The sequence below is a fragment of the Staurois parvus genome, unplaced genomic scaffold (genome assembly GCF_062004578.1).
Source record: "Staurois parvus isolate SC_StPar_1 unplaced genomic scaffold, SC_StPar_1.0 ptg000157l, whole genome shotgun sequence".
In the NCBI taxonomy this organism is placed as follows: Eukaryota; Metazoa; Chordata; class Amphibia; order Anura; family Ranidae; genus Staurois; species Staurois parvus.
Window position 1 is genome coordinate 7526122 of NW_028317953.1, and position 23748 is coordinate 7549869.

General features: G+C 48.6%; 1 pseudogene; it reads right to left on the bottom strand.

Moving 5' to 3' along the window:
* The window catches only part of LOC149463198 (histamine H3 receptor-like), a 54894-nt pseudogene that overhangs the window by 25355 nt on the left and 5791 nt on the right, over positions 1-23748 (bottom strand).

A 23748-nucleotide genomic window follows, 5' to 3' on the forward strand; every position in this document is an offset into this window, starting at 1 on the left:
GAAAGTGGCACATGGCAGAGTGTGGCGATGGAGACAGCAGCAATGGGAGGCCGTACAGGGACCCATGAGAGACTCTGGACTTGGCAGCAGCATGAGGAGGCGGTATATAGGGGCCCATGGCAGATTAGGGGCCTGGCAGCAGCTATGGGAGGCCCGTAATCTGCCAGCACCATATGTCAAAAAATTCAACACAACAGCAGTGTGTGAGGAGACCTGAAAGTGGCACATGGCAGAGTGTGGCGATGGAGACAGCAGCAATGGGAGGCCGTACAGGGACCCATGAGAGACTCTGGACTTGGCAGCAGCATGAGGAGGCGGTATATAGGGGCCCATGGCAGATTAGGGGCCTGGCAGCAGCTATGGGAGGCCCGTAATCTGCCAGCACCCTATGTCAAAAAATTCAACACACCAGCAGTGTGAAGAGACCTGAATGTGGCACATGGCAGAGTGTGGCGATGGAAACAGCAGCAATGGGAGGCCGTACAGGGACCCATGAGAGACTCTGGACTTGGCAGCAGCATGAGGAGGCGGTATATAGGGGCCCATGGCAGATTAGGGGCCTGGCAGCAGCTATGGGAGGCCCGTAATCTGCCAGCACCCTATGTCAAAAAATTCAACACAACAGCAGTGTGTGAGGAGACCTGAAAGTGGCACATGGCAGAGTGTGGCGATGGAGACAGCAGCAATGGGAGGCCGTACAGGGACCCATGAGAGACTCTGGACTTGGCAGCAGCATGAGGAGGCGGTATATAGGGGCCCATGGCAGATTAGGGGCCTGGCAGCAGCTATGGGAGGCCCGTAATCTGCCAGCACCCTATGTCAAAAAATTGAAAACACAAGCAGTGTGAAGAGACCTGAATGTGGCACATGGCAGAGTGTGGCGATGGAGACAGCAGCAATGGGAGGCCGTACAGGGACCCATGAGAGACTCTGGACTTGGCAGCAGCATGAGGAGGCGGTATATAGGGGCCCATGGCAGATTAGGGGCCTGGCAGCAGCTATGGGAGGCCCGTAATCTGCCAGCACCCTATGTCAAAAAATTCAACACAACAGCAGTGTGTGAGGAGACCTGAAAGTGGCACATGGCAGAGTGTGGCGATGGAGACAGCAGCAATGGGAGGCCGTACAGGGACCCATGAGAGACTCTGGACTTGGCAGCAGCATGAGGAGGCGGTATATAGGGGCCCATGGCAGATTAGGGGCCTGGCAGCAGCTATGGGAGGCCCGTAATCTGCCAGCACCCTATGTCAAAAAATTGAAAACACAAGCAGTGTGAAGAGACCTGAATGTGGCACATGGCAGAGTGTGGCGATGGAGACAGCAGCAATGGGAGGCTGTACAGGGACCCATGAGAGACTCTGGACTTGGCAGCAGCATGAGGAGGCGGTATATAGGGGCCCATGGCAGATTAGGGGCCTGGCAGCAGCTATGGGAGGCCCGTAATCTGCCAGCACCCTATGTCAAAAAATTCAACACAACAGCAGTGTGTGAGGAGACCTGAAAGTGGCACATGGCAGAGTGTGGCGATGGAGACAGCAGCAATGGGAGGCCGTACAGGGACCCATGAGAGACTCTGGACTTGGCAGCAGCATGAGGAGGCGGTATATAGGGGCCCATGGCAGATTAGGGGCCTGGCAGCAGCTATGGGAGGCCCGTAATCTGCCAGCACCCTATGTCAAAAAATTCAACACACCAGCAGTGTGAAGAGACCTGAATGTGGCACATGGCAGAGTGTGGCGATGGAAACAGCAGCAATGGGAGGCCGTACAGGGACCCATGAGAGACTCTGGACTTGGCAGCAGCATGAGGAGGTGGTATATAGGGGCCCATGGCAGATTAGGGGCCTGGCAGCAGCTATGGGAGGCCCGTAATCTGCCAGCACCCTATGTCAAAAAATTCAACACAACAGCAGTGTGTGAGGAGACCTGAAAGTGGCACATGGCAGAGTGTGGCGATGGAGACAGCAGCAATGGGAGGCCGTACAGGGACCCATGAGAGACTCTGGACTTGGCAGCAGCATGAGGAGGCGGTATATAGGGGCCCATGGCAGATTAGGGGCCTGGCAGCAGCTATGGGAGGCCCGTAATCTGCCAGCACCCTATGTCAAAAAATTGAAAACACAAGCAGTGTGAAGAGACCTGAATGTGGCACATGGCAGAGTGTGGCGATGGAGACAGCAGCAATGGGAGGCCGTACAGGGACCCATGAGAGACTCTGGACTTGGCAGCAGCATGAGGAGGCGGTATATAGGGGCCCATGGCAGATTAGGGGCCTGGCAGCAGCTATGGGAGGCCCGTAATCTGCCAGCACCCTATGTCAAAAAATTCAACACAACAGCAGTGTGTGAGGAGACCTGAAAGTGGCACATGGCAGAGTGTGGCGATGGAGACAGCAGCAATGGGAGGCCGTACAGGGACCCATGAGAGACTCTGGACTTGGCAGCAGCATGAGGAGGCGGTATATAGGGGCCCATGGCAGATTAGGGGCCTGGCAGCAGCTATGGGAGGCCCGTAATCTGCCAGCACCCTATGTCAAAAAATTGAAAACACAAGCAGTGTGAAGAGACCTGAATGTGGCACATGGCAGAGTGTGGCGATGGAGACAGAAGCAATGGGAGGCCGTACAGGGACCCATGAGAGACTCTGGACTTGGCAGCAGCATGAGGAGGCGGTATATAGGGGCCCATGGCAGATTAGGGGCCTGGCAGCAGCTATGGGAGGCCCGTAATCTGCCAGCACCCTATGTCAAAAAATTGAAAACACAAGCAGTGTGAAGAGACCTGAATGTGGCACATGGCAGAGTGTGGCGATGGAGACAGCAGCAATGGGAGGCTGTACAGGGACCCATGAGAGACTCTGGACTTGGCAGCAGCATGAGGAGGCGGTATATAGGGGCCCATGGCAGATTAGGGGCCTGGCAGCAGCTATGGGAGGCCCGTAATCTGCCAGCACCCTATGTCAAAAAATTCAACACAACAGCAGTGTGTGAGGAGACCTGAAAGTGGCACATGGCAGAGTGTGGCGATGGAGACAGCAGCAATGGGAGGCCGTACAGGGACCCATGAGAGACTCTGGACTTGGCAGCAGCATGAGGAGGCGGTATATAGGGGCCCATGGCAGATTAGGGGCCTGGCAGCAGCTATGGGAGGCCCGTAATCTGCCAGCACCCTATGTCAAAAAATTCAACACACCAGCAGTGTGAAGAGACCTGAATGTGGCACATGGCAGAGTGTGGCGATGGAAACAGCAGCAATGGGAGGCCGTACAGGGACCCATGAGAGACTCTGGACTTGGCAGCAGCATGAGGAGGTGGTATATAGGGGCCCATGGCAGATTAGGGGCCTGGCAGCAGCTATGGGAGGCCCGTAATCTGCCAGCACCCTATGTCAAAAAATTCAACACAACAGCAGTGTGTGAGGAGACCTGAAAGTGGCACATGGCAGAGTGTGGCGATGGAGACAGCAGCAATGGGAGGCCGTACAGGGACCCATGAGAGACTCTGGACTTGGCAGCAGCATGAGGAGGCGGTATATAGGGGCCCATGGCAGATTAGGGGCCTGGCAGCAGCTATGGGAGGCCCGTAATCTGCCAGCACCCTATGTCAAAAAATTGAAAACACAAGCAGTGTGAAGAGACCTGAATGTGGCACATGGCAGAGTGTGGCGATGGAGACAGCAGCAATGGGAGGCCGTACAGGGACCCATGAGAGACTCTGGACTTGGCAGCAGCATGAGGAGGCGGTATATAGGGGCCCATGGCAGATTAGGGGCCTGGCAGCAGCTATGGGTGGCCCGTAATCTGCCAGCACCCTATGTCAAAAAATTCAACACAACAGCAGTGTGTGAGGAGACCTGAAAGTGGCACATGGCAGAGTGTGGCGATGGAGACAGCAGCAATGGGAGGCCGTACAGGGACCCATGAGAGACTCTGGACTTGGCAGCAGCATGAGGAGGCGGTATATAGGGGCCCATGGCAGATTAGGGGCCTGGCAGCAGCTATGGGAGGCCCGTAATCTGCCAGCACCCTATGTCAAAAAATTGAAAACACAAGCAGTGTGAAGAGACCTGAATGTGGCACATGGCAGAGTGTGGCGATGGAGACAGCAGCAATGGGAGGCCGTACAGGGACCCATGAGAGACTCTGGACTTGGCAGCAGCATGAGGAGGCGGTATATAGGGGCCCATGGCAGATTAGGGGCCTGGCAGCAGCTATGGGAGGCCCGTAATCTGCCAGCACCCTATGTCAAAAAATTCAACACAACAGCAGTGTGTGAGGAGACCTGAAAGTGGCACATGGCAGAGTGTGGCGATGGAGACAGCAGCAATGGGAGGCCGTACAGGGACCCATGAGAGACTCTGGACTTGGCAGCAGCATGAGGAGGCGGTATATAGGGGCCCATGGCAGATTAGGGGCCTGGCAGCAGCTATGGGAGGCCCGTAATCTGCCAGCACCCTATGTCAAAAAATTGAAAACACAAGCAGTGTGAAGAGACCTGAATGTGGCACATGGCAGAGTGTGGCGATGGAGACAGAAGCAATGGGAGGCCGTACAGGGACCCATGAGAGACTCTGGACTTGGCAGCAGCATGAGGAGGCGGTATATAGGGGCCCATGGCAGATTAGGGGCCTGGCAGCAGCTATGGGAGGCCCGTAATCTGCCAGCACCCTATGTCAAAAAATTCAACACAACAGCAGTGTGTGAGGAGACCTGAAAGTGGCACATGGCAGAGTGTGGCGATGGAGACAGCAGCAATGGGAGGCCGTACAGGGACCCATGAGAGACTCTGGACTTGGCAGCAGCATGAGGAGGCGGTATATAGGGGCCCATGGCAGATTAGGGGCCTGGCAGCAGCTATGGGAGGCCCGTAATCTGCCAGCACCCTATGTCAAAAAATTCAACACACCAGCAGTGTGAAGAGACCTGAATGTGGCACATGGCAGAGTGTGGCGATGGAAACAGCAGCAATGGGAGGCCGTACAGGGACCCATGAGAGACTCTGGACTTGGCAGCAGTATGAGGAGGCGGTATATAGGGGCCCATGGCAGATTAGGGGCCTGGCAGCAGCTATGGGAGGCCCGTAATCTGCCAGCACCCTATGTCAGAAAATTCAACACAACAGCAGTGTGTGAGGAGACCTGAAAGTGGCACATGGCAGAGTGTGGCGATGGAGACAGCAGCAATGGGAGGCCGTACAGGGACCCATGAGAGACTCTGGACTTGGCAGCAGCATGAGGAGGCGGTATATAGGGGCCCATGGCAGATTAGGGGCCTGGCAGCAGCTATGGGAGGCCCGTAATCTGCCAGCACCCTATGTCAAAAAATTGAAAACACAAGCAGTGTGAAGAGACCTGAATGTGGCACATGGCAGAGTGTGGCGATGGAGACAGCAGCAATGGGAGGCCGTACAGGGACCCATGGGAGACTCTGGACTTGGCAGCAGCATGAGGAGGCGGTATATAGGGGCCCATGGCAGATTAGGGGCCTGGCAGCAGCTATGGGAGGCCCGTAATCTGCCAGCACCCTATGTCAAAAAATTCAACACAACAGCAGTGTGTGAGGAGACCTGAAAGTGGCACATGGCAGAGTGTGGCGATGGAGACAGCAGCAATGGGAGGCCGTACAGGGACCCATGAGAGACTCTGGACTTGGCAGCAGCATGAGGAGGCGGTATATAGGGGCCCATGGCAGATTAGGGGCCTGGCAGCAGCTATGGGAGGCCCGTAATCTGCCAGCACCCTATGTCAAAAAATTCAACACACCAGCAGTGTGAAGAGACCTGAATGTGGCACATGGCAGAGTGTGGCGATGGAAACAGCAGCAATGGGAGGCCGTACAGGGACCCATGAGAGACTCTGGACTTGGCAGCAGTATGAGGAGGCGGTATATAGGGGCCCATGGCAGATTAGGGGCCTGGCAGCAGCTATGGGAGGCCCGTAATCTGCCAGCACCCTATGTCAGAAAATTCAACACAACAGCAGTGTGTGAGGAGACCTGAAAGTGGCACATGGCAGAGTGTGGCGATGGAGACAGCAGCAATGGGAGGCCGTACAGGGACCCATGAGAGACTCTGGACTTGGCAGCAGCATGAGGAGGCGGTATATAGGGGCCCATGGCAGATTAGGGGCCTGGCAGCAGCTATGGGAGGCCCGTAATCTGCCAGCACCCTATGTCAAAAAATTGAAAACACAAGCAGTGTGAAGAGACCTGAATGTGGCACATGGCAGAGTGTGGCGATGGAGACAGCAGCAATGGGAGGCCGTACAGGGACCCATGGGAGACTCTGGACTTGGCAGCAGCATGAGGAGGCGGTATATAGGGGCCCATGGCAGATTAGGGGCCTGGCAGCAGCTATGGGAGGCCCGTAATCTGCCAGCACCCTATGTCAAAAAATTCAACACAACAGCAGTGTGTGAGGAGACCTGAAAGTGGCACATGGCAGAGTGTGGCGATGGAGACAGCAGCAATGGGAGGCCGTACAGGGACCCATGAGAGACTCTGGACTTGGCAGCAGCATGAGGAGGCGGTATATAGGGGCCCATGGCAGATTAGGGGCCTGGCAGCAGCTATGGGAGGCCCGTAATCTGCCAGCACCCTATGTCAAAAAATTGAAAACACAAGCAGTGTGAAGAGACCTGAATGTGGCACATGGCAGAGTGTGGCGATGGAGACAGCAGCAATGGGAGGCCGTACAGGGACCCATGAGAGACTCTCGACTTGGCAGCAGCATGAGGAGGCGGTATATAGGGGCCCATGGCAGATTAGGGGCCTGGCAGCAGCTATGGGAGGCCCGTAATCTGCCAGCACCCTATGTCAAAAAATTGAAAACACAAGCAGTGTGAAGAGACCTGAATGTGGCACATGGCAGAGTGTGGCGATGGAGACAGCAGCAATGGGAGGCCGTACAGGGACCCATGAGAGACTCTGGACTTAGCAGCAGCATGAGGAGGCGGTATATAGGGGCCCATGGCAGATTAGGGGCCTGGCAGCAGCTATGGGAGGCCCGTAATCTGCCAGCACCCTATGTCAAAAAAATCAACACAACAGCAGTGTGTGAGGAGACCTGAAAGTGGCACATGGCAGAGTGTGGCGATGGAGACAGCAGCAATGGGAGGCCGTACAGGGACCCATGAGAGACTCTGGACTTGGCAGCAGCATGAGGAGGCGGTATATAGGGGCCCATGGCAGATTAGGGGCCTGGCAGCAGCTATGGGAGGCCCGTAATCTGCCAGCACCCTATGTCAAAAAATTGAAAACACAAGCAGTGTGAAGAGACCTGAATGTGGCACATGGCAGAGTGTGGCGATGGAGACAGCAGCAATGGGAGGCCGTACAGGGACCCATGAGAGACTCTGGACTTAGCAGCAGCATGAGGAGGCGGTATATAGGGGCCCATGGCAGATTAGGGGCCTGGCAGCAGCTATGGGAGGCCCGTAATCTGCCAGCACCCTATGTCAAAAAATTCAACACAACAGCAGTGTGTGAGGAGACCTGAAAGTGGCACATGGCAGAGTGTGGCGATGGAGACAGCAGCAATGGGAGGCCGTACAGGGACCCATGAGAGACTCTGGACTTGGCAGCAGCATGAGGAGGCGGTATATAGGGGCCCATGGCAGATTAGGGGCCTGGCAGCAGCTATGGGAGGCCCGTAATCTGCCAGCACCCTATGTCAAAAAATTGAAAACACAAGCAGTGTGAAGAGACCTGAATGTGGCACATGGCAGAGTGTGGCGATGGAGACAGCAGCAATGGGAGGCCGTACAGGGACCCATGAGAGACTCTGGACTTGGCAGCAGCATGAGGAGGCGGTATATAGGGGCCCATGGCAGATTAGGGGCCTGGCAGCAGCTATGGGAGGCCCGTAATCTGCCAGCACCCTATGTCAAAAAATTCAACACAACAGCAGTGTGTGAGGAGACCTGAAAGTGGCACATGGCAGAGTGTGGTGATGGAGACAGCAGCAATGGGAGGCCGTACAGGGACCCATGAGAGACTCTGGACTTGGCAGCAGCATGAGGAGGCGGTATATAGGGGCCCATGGCAGATTAGGGGCCTGGCAGCAGCTATGGGAGGCCCGTAATCTGCCAGCACCCTATGTCAAAAAATTGAAAACACAAGCAGTGTGAAGAGACCTGAATGTGGCACATGGCAGAGTGTGGCGATGGAGACAGCAGCAATGGGAGGCCGTACAGGGACCCATGAGAGACTCTGGACTTGGCAGCAGCATGAGGAGGCGGTATATAGGGGCCCATGGCAGATTAGGGGCCTGGCAGCAGCTATGGGAGGCCCGTAATCTGCCAGCACCCTATGTCAAAAAATTCAACACAACAGCAGTGTGTGAGGAGACCTGAAAGTGGCACATGGCAGAGTGTGGCGATGGAGACAGCAGCAATGGGAGGCCGTACAGGGACCCATGAGAGACTCTGGACTTGGCAGCAGCATGAGGAGGCGGTATATAGGGGCCCATGGCAGATTAGGGGCCTGGCAGCAGCTATGGGAGGCCCGTAATCTGCCAGCACCCTATGTCAAAAAATTGAAAACACAAGCAGTGTGAAGAGACCTGAATGTGGCACATGGCAGAGTGTGGCGATGGAGACAGCAGCAATGGGAGGCCGTACAGGGACCCATGAGAGACTCTGGACTTGGCAGCAGCATGAGGAGGCGGTATATAGGGGCCCATGGCAGATTAGGGGCCTGGCAGCAGCTATGGGAGGCCCGTAATCTGCCAGCACCCTATGTCAAAAAATTGAAAACACCAGCAGTGTGAAGAGACCTGAATGTGGCACATGGCAGAGTGTGGCGATGGAGACAGCAGCAATGGGAGGCCGTACAGGGACCCATGAGAGACTCTGGACTTGGCAGCAGCATGAGGAGGCGGTATATAGGGGCCTATGGCAGATTAGGGACCTGGCAGCAGCTATAGGAGGCCCGTAATCTACCAGCACCCTATGTCAAAAAATTCAACACACCAGCAGTGTGTGAGGAGACCTGAAAGTGGCACATGTTTGAGGCATGATTCATGGCGGATTTAGTCAGTTGTGTCAGGAACTGGTGGTTTGAAATCCAGACTAATCCACGCCTGATTCATTTTCACAAACGTGAGTCTCTCCACACTTTGGGTGGACAGTCGTGTCCTCCGCGGAGTTACAATACCTCCTGCCGCACTAAACACGCGCTCCGATGCCACGCTACTGGCCGGGCATGACAGCCTTTCAAGGGCAAATTCAGCTAGTTGGGGCCAAAGGTCAAGTTTCGTTGCCCAGTAGTCAAGGGGATTGTCTACCTCGGTTGGCAGGGTGCTGTCCAAGTAGGCCCAAGCCTGTTGTTTGAGCTCCTGCTCCAGGTCCACCTGATGCTGCTGCTGCTGCTGCGGCTGGTTAGTAGTTTCCTCACTGCGCTGGTGAAGAAAGCTACTCATCATCGACTGCAGACTGAGGCAGCCGCTGCTGGTGGAGCTGCCACTGCTCCTACCACCCCACCCCTCCCCTGCTGTCATGCCAGCGGAATGCGAGCGCACAGGGCCCACAGTGTCTGAGGATGGACGTTGGCGCACAAAGGCAGAGACCAACTGACTACATAGGTGGTTTTTATAGTACGTAATTTTGGCCTCCCTCTCAGCAGGTGTGAAAAAGGCCACCATTTTGGACCGGTAGCGAGGGTCCAACAAGGTGGACAGCCAAAAGTCATCCCTCTGTCTGATGGTTATTATTCGGCTGTCGCTACGCAAGCAACCGAGCATGCTATGGGCCATTTGTGCCTAGGAATGCGAGGGACTCCCTGCCTCCATCTCCACAGCATACTGCCACGGTGCGTCTGGGTCCTCTGTCTCCTCCTCCTCCTCCTCTACCAGATGCTCCTGCTCCTCCACTCCTGTCCGCTGAGTGGAATTCCGTTCTGCCGCTGCAGCTCAATGAGGGTGTTCTTTGCGGTGTAGGAATGGCTGAAATGCATGCACAGTTTACGTGACATTTTAAGGATGTCTTGCAGTGGGATGGTGGATTTTAGGAACCGCTTGACAACCAGATTGAACACGTGAGCCATGCATGGCGCATGGCACAACCTTCCTTGACGCAGAGCAGACACCATGTTCTTTCCGTTGTCGGTCAACATGGTTCCGATTTTAAGTTTGCGCGGAGACAGCCATCTGTCGATTTCTCTGTTCATTACACTCAGCAGTTCCTCCCCTGTGTGACTACGTTCGCCAAGGCATACCAGGTGCAGCACAGCGTGACACCGTTGCGCCCTGCACATGTGATATGCCGGTCGGGTAATGGGACTTGGCACGGGGGTGGCGGCTGAGGACACGGCGGAAAAAGAGGTGGTAGAGGCGGACATGTTTGCTGGACCAAGGACGTGCAAACGTGGAGGCAAAAGCGTCGTGACCTGTCCAAGTTGCTGGTGCGGCTGTGCCGGCACCACGTTCACCCAGTGGGCCGTAAATGACATGTACTGTCCCTGACCGTAGTTACAGCTCCACACGTCGGCACTGCCGTGCACTTTGGCAGAGACCGACATGCTCAAAGACTGGCCCACCATCTCTTCTACATGTGAATGCAGGGCTGGCACTGCCTTTTGGGCAAAGAAATGACGGCTTGGCACTCTCCACCGCGGCGCGGCACAAGCCATCATTTCTCGGAAAGGTGCTGAGTCCACCAGTTGGAAAGGGAGGGACTGCAGCACCAGCAACTTGGACAGGAGGACGTTCAGCTTTTGCACCGTCGGGTGCGTGCTCGCAAACTGTTGTCTCTTGGAAACGGATTCCAAGAAAGACTGTTGACGGAATCCGAGAAGAGGAGTAGCAGGAGAAGGAGCATCTGAACGAGCGGAAGATGCCAACGAGCGACAACTCCCCTCAGCAGAGGTGTTGGAGCCTTGACTGGCTGATAGAGGGTGATTGACGACGTCGGGTGACGGAGCAAGTAACGGAGCGGGTGATGGAGCGGGGGCTGGGGCAGGCAGAACCGCCGTATCTTTATCACGGTTTTCCCAGGCCAACGAATGGTGACGCTGCATATGCTGACGCAACGCTGTAGTCCCAACATGGGCCCCCTGGCCACGCTTGACTTTCTGGCCACATAGTCGACATACGGCTACGTTTACTTCCTCGGGCGGCTTGACGAAAAATTGCCACACCACCGAGTAGGAAACTTTGCCCCCGCTACTCCTCACTGGCTGACTGCTACTTCCTCCGTGCGCACCGGCACCACTACTGGCCGTGGTGGTAGGCTGCAGTGGAGCTGGTGCTCTACTCCGTGGCCGTTTGGCTCCACTGACACTGATGCGACCCTGCTGCCTCCTGGGCAACCCACCGACTGTTTCGCTCGCTGCCAAGCTGGCACCCTCTTCTCCTGATGATGCGGAAGAAATTGCCTGATGACGACGAGGCAGCCAAGTGCGATCAACCTCCTCATCATCAGGTACGGTCTCCGCCTCACTACTAGCCCCCTCGGCTGCGTCTGGGTCAGGAGACAGACCTGTCTCTAGACCGGCTACAGAGCCATTCTCCTCGCCAGTACTTCTTCGCCTGGCTGCTGAAAAGGCCGATGTCTCCCCCCGTTCCTGACCGCCCTCTGTTAGCTCTTCCTCACTGTACAGTGGGGCTGAGCCCACAGCATGCGATACTTCGCTTGGTGAGGGAACAGCAAAGGACAGGGGCAGGTAGAGGACATGTGATTTCAGTGGGCTTGCTCCCGGGTCATGCCAACTAACGGTTGTGTCTGACGTACCCACCGACCGTTGGCTGTAGGTGTCAGAGGTGACCTGGGAAGAGGAAGACGACCGAGCCAACCAATCAATGACGGCAGGGTTGTCGGTGGAGACACGACCGCTGGATGACACCGGGAGCACTGGCCTCTGGCTGCGAATAGTGCTGCCTCGACCCCTTCCTCTGCTGCCACGTCTGCTCGCTCCTAAAAAATTGCCTCCTCTGCCACTCCTCTGCATGTTGTCTGACATACTCTTTAATTCAACGATTATGTGTCCCTGAGTAACAATTCTCTGGCACTCAGTAACAATTCTGTCTGTCCCTGAGTAAAAATTCTGTGGCCCTAAGTAAAGTTTCTGTGGCCCTGAGTAACAATTCTCTGGCACTCAGTAACAATTCTGTCTGTCCCTGAGTAACAATTCTCTGGCACTCAGTAACAATTCTGTCTGTCCCTGAGTAAAAATTCTGTGGCCCTAAGTAAAGTTTCTGTGGCCCTGAGTATCAATTCTCTGGCACTCAGTAACAATTCTGTCTGTCCCTGAGTAAAAATTCTGTGGCCCTAAGTAAAGTTTCTGTGGCCCTGAGTAACAATACTCTGGCACTCCGTAACAATTCTGTCTGTCCCTGAGTAACAATTCTCTGGCACTCAGTAACAATTCTGTCTGTCCCTGAGTAACAATTCTCTGGCACTCAGTAACAATTCTGTCTGTCCCTGAGTAAAAATTCTGTGGCCCTAAGTAAAGTTTCTGTGGCCCTGAGTAACAATTCTCTGGCACTCAGTAACAATTCTGTCTGTCCCTGAGTAACAATTCTCTGGCACTCAGTAACAATTCTGTCTGTCCCTGAGTAAAAATTCTGTGGCCCTAATTAAAGTTTCTGTGGCCCTGAGTAACAATTCTCTGGCACTCCGTAACAATTCTGTCTGTCCCTGAGTAAAAATTCTGTGGCCCTAAGTAAAGTTTCTGTGGCCCTGAGTAACAATTCTCTGGCACTCAGTAACAATTCTGTCTGTCCCTGAGTAACAATTCTCTGGCACTCAGTAACAATTCTGTCTGTCCCTGAGTAAAAATTCTGTGGCCCTAAGTAAAGTTTCTGTGGCCCTGAGTAACAATTCTCTGGCACTCCGTAACAATTCTGTCTGTCCCTGAGTAACAATTCTCTGGCACTCAGTAACAATTCTGTCTGTCCCTGAGTAAAAATTCTGTGGCCCTAATTAAAGTTTCTGTGGCCCTAAGTAACAATTCTCTGGCACTCAGTAACAATTCTGTCTGTCCCTGAGTAACAATTCTCTGGCACTCCGTAACAATTCTGTCTGTCCCTGAGTAACAATTCTCTGGCACTCAGTAACAATTCTGTCTGTCCCTGAGTAACAATTCTCTGGCACTCAGTAACAATTCTGTCTGTCCCTGAGTAAAAATTCTGTGGCCCTAAGTAAAGTTTCTGTGGCCCTGAGTAACAATTCTCTGGCACTCCGTAACAATTCTGTCTGTCCCTGAGTAACAATTCTCTGGCACTCAGTAACAATTCTGTCTGTCCCTGAGTAAAAATTCTGTGGCCCTAATTAAAGTTTCTGTGGCCCTGAGTAACAATTCTCTGGCACTCCGTAACAATTCTGTCTGTCCCTGAGTATGAATTTTGTGGCCCTAACTAGCGTTTCTTTGTCCCTAAGTAACAGTTCTGTGGCCCTGAGTAACAATTCTGTGTCTGTGCGAGTAACAATTCTGTGGCCCTAAGTAACAGTTCTGTGGCCCTCAGTAACAGTTCTGTGTCTGTGCGAGTAACAATTCTGTGTCTGTGCGAGTAACAATTCTGTGGCCCTAAGTAAAAGTTCTGTGGCCTTCAGTAACAATTCTGTGTCTGTGCAAGTAACAATTCTGTGTCTGTGCGAGTAACAATTCTGTGGCCCTAAGTAAAGTTTCTGTGGCCCTAAGTAACAATTCTCTGGCACTCAGTAACAATTCTGTCTGTCCCTGAGTAACAATTCTCTGGCACTCAGTAACAATTCTGTCTGTCCCTGAGTAAAAATTCTGTGGCCCTAAGTAAAGTTTCTGGGGCCCTGAGTAACAATTCTCTGGCACTCAGTAAAATTCTGTCTGTCCCTGAGTAAAAATTCTGTGGCCCTAAGTAAAGTTTCTGTGGCCCTGAGTAACAATTCTCTGGCACTCCGTAACAATTCTGTCTGTCCCTGAGTAACAATTCTCTGGCACTCAGTAACAATTCTGTCTGTCCCTGAGTAAAAATTCTGTGGCCCTAAGTAAAGTTTCTGTGGCCCTGAGTAACAATTCTCTGGCACTCCGTAACAATTCTGTCTGTCCCTGAGTATGAATTCTGTGGCCCTAACTAGCGTTTCTTTGTCCCTAAGTAACAGTTCTGTGGCCCTGAGTAACAATTCTGTGTCTGTGCGAGTAACAATTCTGTGGCCCTAAGTAACAGTTCTGTGGCCCTCAGTAACAGTTCTGTGTCTGTGCGAGTAACAATTCTGTGTCTGTGCGAGTAACAATTCTGTGGCCCTAAGTAACAGTTCTGTGGCCTTCAGTAACAATTCTGTGTCTGTGCGAGTAACAATTCTGTGTCTGTGCGAGTAACAATTCTGTGGCCCTAAGTAAAGTTTCTGTGGCCCTAAGTAACAATTCTCTGGCACTCAGTAACAATTCTGTCTGTCCCTGAGTAACAATTCTCTGGCACTCAGTAACAATTCTGTCTGTCCCTGAGTAAAAATTCTGTGGCCCTAAGTAAAGTTTCTGTGGCCCTGAGTAACAATTCTCTGGCACTCCGTAACAATTCTGTCTGTCCCTGAGTAACAATTCTCTGGCACTCAGTAACAATTCTGTCTGTCCCTGAGTAAAAATTCTGTGGCCCTAATTAAAGTTTCTGTGGCCCTAAGTAACAATTCTCTGGCACTCAGTAACAATTCTGTCTGTCCCTGAGTAACAATTCTCTGGCACTCCGTAACAATTCTGTCTGTCCCTGAGTAACAATTCTCTGGCACTCAGTAACAATTCTGTCTGTCCCTGAGTAACAATTCTCTGGCACTCAGTAACAATTCTGTCTGTCCCTGAGTAAAAATTCTGTGGCCCTAAGTAAAGTTTCTGTGGCCCTGAGTAACAATTCTCTGGCACTCAGTAACAATTCTGTCTGTCCCTGAGTAACAATTCTCTGGCACTCAGTAACAATTCTGTCTGTCCCTGAGTAAAAATTCTGTGGCCCTAAGTAAAGTTTCTGTGGCCCTGAGTAACAATTCTCTGGCACTCCGTAACAATTCTGTCTGTCCCTGAGTATGAATTCTGTGGCCCTAACTAGCGTTTCTTTGTCCCTAAGTAACAGTTCTGTGGCCCTGAGTAACAATTCTGTGTCTGTGCGAGTAACAATTCTGTGGCCCTAAGTAACAGTTCTGTGGCCCTCAGTAACAGTTCTGTGTCTGTGCGAGTAACAATTCTGTGTCTGTGCGAGTAACAATTCTGTGGCCCTAAGTAAAGTTTCTGTGGCCCTCAGTAACAGTTCTGTGTCTGTGCGAGTAACAATTCTGTGTCTGTGCGAGTAACAATTCTGTGGCCCTAAGTAAAGTTTCTGTGGCCCTAAGTAACAATTCTCTGGCACTCAGTAACAATTCTGTCTGTTCCTGAGTAACAATTCTCTGGCACTCAGTAACAATTCTGTCTGTCCCTGAGTAAAAATTCTGTGGCCCTAAGTAAAGTTTCTGTGGCCCTGAGTAACAATTCTCTGGCACTCCGTAACAATTCTGTCTGTCCCTGAGTAACAATTCTCTGGCACTCAGTAACAATTCTGTCTGTCCCTGAGTAAAAATTCTGTGGCCCTAAGTAAAGTTTCTGTGGCCCTGAGTAACAATTCTCTGGCACTCCGTAACAATTCTGTCTGTCCCTGAGTATGAATTCTGTGGCCCTAACTAGCGTTTCTTTGTCCCTAAGTAACAGTTCTGTGGCCCTGAGTAACAATTCTGTGTCTGTGCGAGTAACAATTCTGTGGCCCTAAGTAACAGTTCTGTGGCCCTCAGTAACAGTTCTGTGTCTGTGCGAGTAACAATTCTGTGTCTGTGCGAGTAACAATTCTGTGGCCCTAAGTAACAGTTCTGTGGCCTTCAGTAACAATTCTGTGTCTGTGCGAGTAACAATTCTGTGTCTGTGCGAGTAACAATTCTGTGGCCCTAAGTAAAGTTTCTGTGGCCCTAAGTAACAATTCTCTGGCACTCAGTAACAATTCTGTCTGTCCCTGAGTAACAATTCTCTGGCACTCAGTAACAATTCTGTCTGTCCCTGAGTAACAATTCTCTGGCACTCAGTAACAATTCTGTCTGTCCCTGAGTAAAAATTCTGTGGCCCTAAGTAAAGTTTCTGGGGCCCTGAGTAACAATTCTCTGGCACTCAGTAACAATTCTGTCTGTCCCTGAGTAACAATTCTCTGGCACTCAGTAACAATTCTGTCTGTCCCTGAGTAAAAATTCTGTGGCCCTAAGTAAAGTTTCTGTGGCCCTAAGTAACAATTCTCTGGCACTCAGTAACAATTCTGTCTGTCCCTGAGTAACAATTCTCTGGCACTCAGTAACAATTCTGTCTGTCCCTGAGTAAAAATTCTGTGGCCCTAATTAAAGTTTCTGTGGCCCTAAGTAACAATTCTCTGGCACTCAGTAACAATTCTGTCTGTCCCTGAGTAACAATTCTCTGGCACTCAGTAACAATTCTGTCTGTCCCTGAGTAAAAATTCTGTGGCCCTAATAACGTTTCTGTGGCCCTAAGTAACAATTCTCTGGCACTGAGTAACAATTCTGTCTGTCCCTGAGTATGAATTCTGTGGCCCTAACTAGCGTTTCTTTGTCCCTAAATAACGATTCTGTGGCCCTCATTAACAAGTCTGTGTCCCTGAGTAATGGTTCTCTGTCCCTAAGTAACTTTTCTCTGTCCCCAATTATCGTTTCTGTGGCCCTAACTCTGTCCCTGTCCCTAGTACAGAGCGGTCTGCCTCTGTTCAATAACTGCAGGCAAATGAAGAATTCCAAAATGGCCGCTATTTAAAGCTCGACCATTACACAGTGCTGGCTGGCTGGCTGCTGATTGGCTGATGCGATCACATGTAGTTGAGGAATGCATTATGGGTCAGCGCGCCTTGTCTGCGCGCCTTCCCAGACATCCCCGCTCCGTCGCCGCACATGTCAGCCGCCATTTTCTGAAAAATTTCGATTCGCGCGTCCGAATTAGGCTATTTTTCGGATTCGGCACGAATCGAAATTTTTCCGATATTCGACTCGAATTCCACTTCGGATACTTCGATTCGCTCATCTCTAGCTATAACTTTCACACAAAGCAATCAATATACACTTATTGGAATTTTTTTTACCAAAAACATGTAGCAGAATACATTTTGGCCTAAATTTATAACTAACTTTGAGTTTACTATATATTTTTTATAGCTGAAAGTAAAAAATATCATTTTTCTTCAAAATTTTTGGCCTTTTTTTGTTTATAGCGTGAAAAATAAAAAGCACACAGGTGATCAAATACCACCGAAAGAAAGCTCTATTTGTGTGAAAAAAAGGACGTAAATTTTGTTTGGGTGCAGCATTGCATGACCGCGCAATTATCAGTTGAATTAGTGCAGCGCCGAGTAGCAAAAAGAGGCCTGGTCATTAAGGGGGGTAAATCCTCTGGAGGTCAAGTGGTTAACATTCCAGTTCCTCCATTGCGTCTGGCTATGAGAGATTTTAGATCAAAGCTGGTGATGTCATAGCCATGATCATACAAGTGCTACCCAAGGTACTGTCCAGACAGAATGCACTTTATTAGTTTTTATGGGTGAAAGCTCTCTGCATGCTGTACACTTCCTATGCAGTTTAGAAGTTATTTCACTTGTGAGCCCACACAGACAGTTTCACCAGGTCACACAGACACACCAGGTTACACACAATAATATATTAAGCTTTAGTATCTTTGTTGATTTTATGGTACTTAGGCCGCACATACTAATTAGCAGATTTCTTTAGTTATGTTTTTTCTAAATAGTTAAAAAATCAAAACAAGTGCTACAATCCACCATATTTACTGTATAGGAGAAAAGCAGTTTTAAATATTGTACAAGCAATCCATACCAACGTCTTATTCTTTGATCATTGTTGGGTTGCTGTGTGCTTAACCACCTGTCGACTGCTTGCAGTAAATATACTGCGAGTGGGTGGCAGGTACAGGCACAATCATGTACATGTACATCACCTGTACACAGGGGCGGACTGACCATTTGGAAACTCGGGCACTGCCCGAGGGCCCGGGGTTAGTAGGCGGCCCCATGAGATGCCCCTGGTATCTTTTTCATAGGCTTTTTTTAGTTTGGGCAAGGACACAGGGGCCCCATGATCCCTTATTGCCCGGGGGCCCCATGAGTTGTCAGTCCGCCCCTGCCTGTACATGACTGATCCTGTAACCACTGCATCCATTGGACACAGGGGATTACTGTTACTGGTACCCGGCCACTATGAGCGACCCGAGGTATCATGTGATCACTAGGATTGGTCATATCGATCACATGATTACATAGTAAACAAAATGGCCTTGAGTTGTTTCCATTCATTACTGCTTGCTTAGTGTTGTGATGCTGTCATTGGCTCACAGCTATCACATGGTACCTGGCTACCTGTACCATCTGATTAGCTGTAGCCACAACATGTCAACAGTAACTAAGCTGTCATGAATGTCAACCCATTCATATCAGCTAAAACTATTACTTATTGCTTATAACAATAAGGCTTACTGCTATAACAGTGTAAAAAAAATCCTTGCCCCCCCCCCCTCCCCAGAGTAGTACAGAGTATTACAGTGTCACTATGGTGACACTAAACTACTCTGATGAAAACAATTGTATAAAAAGGAAAGCAAATGTTTCAAATATTTAATAAAAATTATTTACTTTTTTTTTTACATATTTTTTGTCACCAGTCAGTATCCCTGATCACCACCACACCAGTCACATAATGACACTATGCTGTGCTGGTGACAGTATGTAAAAAGAATGTGAAAAATACGTTTTATTTAATTTCTTCATTTTTCAAAAAAGTGACAAAAATTACAAATTCAAAAACTTGCCATTCCCCTTACTAAATACCTCAGAATGTCTACTTTCCAAAAAGGGCCATTTGGGGGGTATTTGTACTGTCTCGCATTTTAGGGCCTCAAGAAATGAGATAAGTGAATAGGTTGTAAGTACATCAGGACTGATGGATTTTTAAAATATACTGTATATACCATAGTTTGTAGACACTATAACTTTCACACAAACCAATTATTATACCTTTTCTTTTACAAACGATATGTTAAAGAATAAATTTTGGCCTAAATTTATGAAGAAATTAGATTTTTTTATTTGATATGTTTTATAACAGAAAGTAGAAAATATTGGTTTTGTTTTTGTTTGGTATTTTTTCATTAATATAATAAAAAATAAAAAACCCAGTGTTGATCAAATACTACCAAAAGAAAGCTCTACAGTATTTGTGTGAAAAAAATTAAATAAATGTAATTTGGGTACAGTGTTGCATGACTGTGCAATTGCCATTTAAAGTAGCACAGTGCTGAATAGCAAAAAATGTTCAGGTCATAAAGGAGGTGAAACATTCCAGAGGTCAAGTGGTTAAAAAGCATTGGTTGGTGGACCGGTAGGATAGTTATTAAAACGTCTCAATTCAGTAATATAATTTATTTGCTGTTAGGCTCTGCACTTCCAATTGAGGACATTATTTAGCTGTGCAAAATGTTCAATTGAACTGACTGAAATTGCTAAAGATTGTTACATACCAAAACCCAATGTACGGTATGTACAGTTTTGCTAAAATTTAATTTAACTGGCTGAGGTTTCTTAAGATCGCTGCATCTCAAGGTTCAGAAACCAGCCATACAATATGTACAATTTTTGCTCAAATTCTAATTATTTATTTTACAGACACTGCCAATCTTTTTAACAGTTAAAGCAAAAGCCCTTTTAAAACTCTTGTGGCAAAAGGGATAGAGAACAGGGTTAATAGCTGAATTAATCCACAGTAACCAGGTTGTAACATCACTGACATATACTTGATAGAAATAATCATGACAGGCAGCCATAATTGAGTATGGTGCCCAACACAATATAAAAACAAAAACCAAGACTGACAGAGACTTGGCTACTTTCTTATCTCGAGAAAGATGAACCAAATTAGAATTAGTCCTTGTTTCATTTTCGGAATAGACAGGATTCTTCTTATTGAACCATTGCATGACAGAATTCTTCATTCCTCTATTTTTTTCTTCAATCCCGGTTGAAGAAGTAGTATCTTCTGTTGTAATAACATAAGGTTCCTCGTGTTCCTCTTCATTCAATGAATGAATCTTAAAAGGCTGGTTTTTCTTCCTGCTTCTTTTTAAAATACTCCAATAAATGCTCAAATTAAAGAAGGAAATACTGATAAATGGCAAAAAAAGTCTAAGCATGATGAAGCTAAAAGGAACATTGATATGCTGTTAAATCCCGCTGAGCAAATATATTCTGGATTATTTTTATCAAAAATAAAAATGGCTGGTGTATATAAAAGGAATGAGAGTATCCACACTACAGCCATCTTTAAAACAGCATGACTTTTTTTGTTCTGTGATGAGCGATATAAGACCTACAAGGAAATAATTTAGAAGCATTAGACAACACACTATTATGCTGCATAAATAGTTAATATGGATTTGTTAGGACCATGCGGCAGCTACAGTACAGATTCTTTTAAATCTTAGAAGCATAGCTTTGGGAATGCTTCTAACTCCATCTTTCTTTGTAATCCATGCCCTTAAAATGAGGAAACGTTCAAAAAGAAAGAAAGAGTTTTTACAGTTAAGTACTATTCACACTTGCCCTACTTGTCATGTGATTTTGGACACATAGGGGTTTATTTACTAAAGCTGGAAAGTCCAAAATCAGACTCCCTTCTGCATAGAAACCAATCAGCTTCCAGGTTTCATTGCCAAAGCTTCATTGAACAAGCTGAGGTTAGAAGCTGATTGGTTTCTATGCAGAAGGGAGTCTGATTTTGGACTCTCCAGCTTTAGTAAATAAACCCCATAGGGGTTTATTTACTAAAGCTGGAAAGTCCAAAATCAGACTCCCTTCTGCATAGAAACCAATCAGCTTCCAGGTTTCATTGCCAAAGCTTCATTGAACAAGCTGAGGTTAGAAGCTGATTGGTTTCTATGCAGAAGGGAGTCTGATTTTGGACTCTCCAGCTTTAGTAAATAAACCCCATAAAGTCACATAACAAATAGCAGCACATTGTTTTCAAAGGCACCCGTTTGGATCTATACGACCAGGGGCGGACTGACAACTCATGGGGCCCCCGGGCAATAGGGGATCATAGGGCCCCTGTGTCCTTGCCCAAACTCAAAAAAGCCTATGAAAAAGGTAAAAAGGTACCAGGGGCATCTCATGGGGCCCCCTACTGACCCCGGGCCCTCGGGCAGAGCCCGAGTTTCCAAATGGTCAGTCCGCCACTGTATACGACTAAAAGTTTCAGCAAGTTTGAAAAGGTGCCTGCACTAATTTGATGTGACTTTGATGCAACCTAGTGCCAGAGAGTGTAAAGTCGAATCAAAGTAGCACTCAAAGTCACATTAAAGTCTCACTCCAAAGTTGCTCTGGAAATTGTGTGACCTTTGAGTTGCACAAGTGTGAATAAAGCCTTAAAGTGTGTGTCAGAGTAAGATTGAAAAAAAAATGCAGTACATCACTGAAATACAAGCACAATTCTCAATTTTTTACCCCTTGACCCTGCATATACATAAAAATACCTGTTGCTCTGCCAGACATGCACTCCGGGGGGATTTTTTTGTCAAAACTGGAGCAGCTGTGCAAGGCAAATCAGCTTATATCTTTTATTTTGAAAACCCAGCTGAAGAAGCTGAAGTCAGAAGCTGATTGGTTTCTATGCACAGCCGCTCCAGATTCTGTCTGCTCCAGTTTTAGTAAATTCCCCCTCAGTTCCTAAATCCTGGTGTAGACTGACAACCCTTATATGTAATGTACACTATATTGCCAAAAGTATTGTGACGCCTGCCTTTACACGCACATGACCTTTAATGGCATCCCAGTCTTGGTCCGTATAACAGCTTCAGTTCTTCTGGGAAGGCTGTCCACAAGGTTTAGGAGTGTCTATTGCAATGTTTGACCATTCTTCCAGAAGTGCATTTGTGAGGTCAGGCACTGATGTCAGACGAGAAGGCCTGGCTTGCAGTCTCTGCTCTAATTCATCCTAAAAGTGTTCTACCGGGTTGAGGTGCAGGTCAGTCAAGTTTCTCCATCCCAAACTCGCTCATCTATGTCTTTATGGACCTAGCTTTGTGCACTGGTGTGCAGTCATGTTGGAACAGGAAGGGGCCATCCCCAAACTGTTCCCACACAGTTGGGAGCATGAAATTGTCCAAAACGTCTTGGTATGCTGACACCTTAAGAGTTCCCTTCACTGGAACTAAGGATCCAAGCCCAACCCCTCAAAAACTACCCCACACCATAATCCTCTCTCCACCAAACTTTACACTTGGCACAATGCAGTCAGGCAAGTACTGTTCTCCTGGTAACCACCAAACCCAGACACATCCATCAGATTGCCAGACATAGAATTGTGTTTGGTCACTCCAGAGAACACATCTCCACTGCTCTAGAGTCCAATGGTGGCGTGCTTTACACCACTGCATCCGACACTTTGCATTGCATTTGGTGATGTAAGGCTTGGATGCAGCTATTCAGCCATGGACACCCATTCCATGAAGCTTTCTACACACTGTTCTTGTGCTAATCTGAAGGCCACATGAAGTTTTAGAGATCTTTAGCTATTGACTCTGCAGACAGTTGGCAACTTCTGCGCACTGTGCGCTTCACTTCGTGGCAGAGTTGCTGTTGTTCCTAGTTGCTTCCACTTTGTTATAATACCACTATCAGTTGACCGTGGAATATTTAGTAGCAAGGAATTTCATGGATGGACTTATTGCATAGGTGGCAACCTATCCCAGTACCACGCTTGAATTCACTGAGCTCCTGAGAGCGACCCATTCTTTCACAAATGTTTGTAGAAGCAGTCTGCATGCCTAGGTGTTTGATTTTATACACCCATGGCCATGGAAGTGATTGAAACACCTGAATCCAATGATTTGGAGCGGTGACACAATATTTCTGGCAATATAGTGTATATGTAATAATACATTTATGTGACTTTGTGGTGTCAACCGTGTTAGTTTTATTTTCCTAAACTGCTTGGGCCCACCCATTCTCCCTTCTACATAACATAAAGGCTAATTCTTCTGTAGTCCTAAGATAAGAAATAGAAAAGCTTAAGATAACACAGGAAGTGTGCACAGGACATAGTAAAGCTCTGAATTTCTGACATGATCGAAGGGTATTTTTTGCATTTATTAACCAGATATAATAAAACACTTAAAACTATGTAGTTAACAAAAAATGAAAAGTAGCAAATAAGAGAAGTTAACTGTTAAGAGTTTATGTACATTTTTAAGGGACCACTTCTGACATAAAGAGATTCAGGACGTAAGAAATGTAGGCAATAGAATATACCAGCAATCAACCAATTGATTTTATTTGGAAGCAGGGGCGGACTGACCATTTGGAAACTCGGGCACTGCCAGAGGGTCCGGGGTCAGTAGGGGGCCCCATGAGATGCCCCTGGTACCTTTTTCATAGGCTTTTTTGAGTTTGGGCAAGGACACAGGGGCCCCCTGTTGCCCGAGGGCCCCATGAGTTGTCAGTCCACCCCTGTTTGGAAGCCTACTGTTTAATCTATATAGTATCCTTTCTTTGACAACTGGTCATATAATTACCGCGCTCTAATACTAACTTAAAAAGTGCATAGTGCTTATAAAAAATATAAATAAACAATTGATGATATCATGTAAAATAAAAATGAAATTTTGAATAAAATAAATTAGTGATACCATAAACAATAATTCAATGTGTAATAATTATATATATGTGCCAATATTCCATCAGTGAACCACATTTAAATTCATGGTGGGATAAATAAAATAA